Source organism: Chenopodium album, chromosome 27, assembly GCF_948465745.1.
Source record: "Chenopodium album chromosome 27, dcCheAlbu1.1, whole genome shotgun sequence".
Classification (NCBI taxonomy): Eukaryota; Viridiplantae; Streptophyta; class Magnoliopsida; order Caryophyllales; family Amaranthaceae; genus Chenopodium; species Chenopodium album.
The window spans coordinates 6,211,947-6,215,374 of record NC_137860.1 but is presented as its reverse complement, the minus strand read 5'-3'; the positions used below and the strand labels follow the sequence as shown (position 1 = coordinate 6,215,374).

The following is a 3,428-nucleotide window of genomic DNA, read 5'->3' as shown; positions in this document are numbered from 1 at the left end:
TTTGCAAATCATATTCAAGGTGAAAAACTTTCATTTTCTCAATGCTCATATTGTAACATCCTCTCATTTTTCCATTTTCCATTGACGTGTACTCTGAATCCTCCATTGATACGGCTTCTGAGCTTTCTCTCCATTGAAGCAGCTTCTGGGTAAGTTTATTTATTCTCTTTTTTTAATAATCGATTATCAATTTCTTAATCTAAAATTTAGTTTCATAGTCAATTTAGGGTTCTTCTTAGGTATACTATTGAACTTTTGCTTAGGATTACTCAAGTTTTGGAAGATTAAAATCAGCGATTTTGTTGCTAGAATTTTTCTATGTGCAAATTACATCTATATTCTTAATTGAGATGAATTTATGCGATTTTTCAACCCTAATTTTGGTAATTGATTTGAGTTTGGTTGCTAAAAAACGTATTGCAGGTTTTTGTTTGTATATTTTCAGCCAATATTCATTACATTATCCTGCATTTTCAGCCAAAATAACTCCTTGATCCATAGAAATGATCCATTTTCAAAGTTCCATATTGGGATTTTTTATGATAAAAATAAAAGTGATTACAAGGTAAAACATCTAACAAATGTGCATGATTGCGTTTCGGATTATTGGTATTTATAAGTCCAAGCCCCATTTTTATTTGTTGTGGCAGATGAAGTTCCTGGATTGGTATGTGAAGATTGCAGTGGGTTCTGCTATGATTGGAGCTTCCATGGAGTATTTCATGATTAAAACTGGATTCTGTGTGAGAAATCTCCATTTCTCCTTTCTTTCCGTTTTTTCCCGAAAATATTTCATTTTTTCTTAGTTCTATTCATGTACATTTTGCATCCAGAATATGATAAAAGTGCCCAACTAGCAATCTGCAATTTAACTGATGAATTGCCTCCATTTATCATGTTTTGTGAAGTGATATACACAAAGATCGATGATCTATATGAACTATGAGGTTCCTGCCACTCTTATGGCTAGTATATATGTCTATTACTAACTACTAAAGCGAAACTGAGGTGGACACTTGGTAATGTATTATCAAAAAATTTCCCTCCAAAGTTTCTTGCTTAAAAAAAATCCATTGTTACAGAAAAAGAAGGTTTGCACATATTTAATTATGACTCTTACTTTATACGAGATATAAAATTTAAAGTAAACTTCCTAAAATATCAAATTGCACATTAAAATTTATAACCATTTTATTAATTTCTCATTTTTTTATAATTATTTTACCATTTTTGTAGTCGAATTATTAACAATTGTGCATTGCTCGGGATTTAACCTAGTTACCAATATTGGTCAGAATTTCAAGATGATGATGTGCTGCTCATGCTGTTGAAAAGTTTAGTTTGTTTGCTTTATCAATCCAGACTTTATAACTGCCATCTTCTCTAGTATCCAAGACCCCGGGATTGTCAAAGCTTAGGTGTCGTAGTTGCCAATTGACAAGACCCCAAATTCTATTGGGGCTTGCTTATTTACCTAATTTATTCATTAATAAATTTGAGTTCCTTTTGTGGGTAGTTTTGGATCATACTATTAGTCATTTAACATCTGATTTTAGTTATACATGATAACTGACCAGAATGAGAGCCCTTTATTCAATAGCAAGTTATTCCAGCTATTATAATGTTACTACAATTAGAGTTAATTTAGGATTTGTCTATACTATTAAGAAGGGTTTGACCTCATGACCCTTTTGGGATTTAGTCTGATGTATGGTTCTAATTTTAGTATCATTTATCTTGGAGCCATTAGCGAGATTTTAAATTGGTTTTGATGAGAATGTTGTACATTTGGTGCTCTGAATATGGTTAGGACTGTGCAGATTTTGTAATTTGCTAGAGCTGTGTGGTCCTATAGGATGATTACTATCTTATCTTATTGAGGAAGTAGCCTCTGTGAGAAGACTGAGATTTAATAGGTTTCATGTCTCATGTTCACTTTACTTTACCTGCCTATTATGTGATATTAGGTATGTAACATATATTTGGGCAAGGTTGGTTATTGATAAAAAGGGATCTCTCACATTTTGATGCCATGTTCAGAATTGGATGGCTATTGTTTCAAAGTACCATGATGGATAATGAAGCAAATTCCTTGTTATCTAACGAGCTTGTTGATGGGAAGTGTAGGGAGAGGATGAGTCATTACTACTGATATTCTAGTTCTCTGTTTTGACAACAATGAATCTCCTTTTGGTTTCCACCTTCCATCTTCACCGTCCAAGATTTTTATGCTCTTATGTGTATGAGTTAGTCTGTGCCTAATAAAAATTAATAGTTTGGTATAGGTCAGAAGCACTGTTAATTTGCTAGTGCAATATTGAGTACTGGAATGTAATTCACTTAGGTTTGTAAATTAGGCCAAAATGTATTACTTATGTATTAAGTTGCCTTTTTCAGTTGCCTTTTCCAAAATAAAAAAAGGTTGCCTTTTTCAGTTCACAGTTCATGGGGGGATTATTTAATCAAATAACACTGGCATTAAGTCATTTCCAAGGTCAATTGCTGCTTAATTTACCAAAGAATCCCGAGTAGAGACCTCTTAATTTTTTCTTTTCATTGATATAATACACCTCCCTTCTTCTTAGTGACATAGCCCTTGGTTACTTCAGGATAGCTGCTTTATTTGAGTCTGGTAGTTTGGGTGCAAAACCTATTATGCATCCGAGTGCACCTACATCTATTTTCTTACTCATTGGATGGGTACATTTAAAAACCTTTGGGTGTTTAAATTCTACTAAGTACATTTGCTTCACAATTGAATTCAGACTTGATAAGTTGAGCTGTCGAGGATTGAAGCTATTATTCATGTTCAGATCTTGATAGTCATTTGAATTAGAGTTTTATGTTGGAAATGTCTTGGCAGCCTGAGTGCTCGAGGATTTACTGTTGATGTCCTGTGCTTTAGATGAAGTGTTTCATCCCTGGAATGTTGTACATAGCTGTGGTTTGGTCTTTACTTGTTTTAGTTGTTTTCTAGATTTGATTGATAAAGATGTAAGGTAAATAGTCCTTCTGGCCCGTTTTCTAGGGTTTTAAAGGTTGGTTGTGGTTATGTTAATAAGCCTAAAAAACTTGTGAAGCATTAAGCACATTTATACGTCAATCATAAAACAAATTTCAAGTATTCTGAATGTGCAATATGAATTTAGGTAGATTTCAAGTTTCCTAATGCTTTTTTATTTCAATGCAGATGACAAGGTAACAGTTCTGGAATCGGAAAAGCGGGCTTGGGAGAATTCGCCTGAAGCTCAGGCTGCTAGAGAGGCTCTAAATCCTTGGAGACATATTGATGCCAAAGAAACTAAAAATCAATAACTTGTTTGTAGGTTACTGTTTGATTTACACAATATGTTGTAATGTATTTTTTTGAGGAATTATTTTTGTCAAACAAATTTATTATGAAAGTAGTGATTCTATTTGACGTCTCT

General features: G+C 33.1%; 1 long non-coding RNA gene across 1 annotated transcript; it reads left to right on the top strand.

Annotated features, from left to right (window-relative positions):
• Positions 1-3,428, top strand: LOC145621023 (uncharacterized). The gene is made up of 3 exons (XR_014108338.1): positions 1-149; positions 651-743; positions 3,191-3,428. It is a non-coding gene; the product is annotated as an uncharacterized LOC145621023 (long non-coding RNA).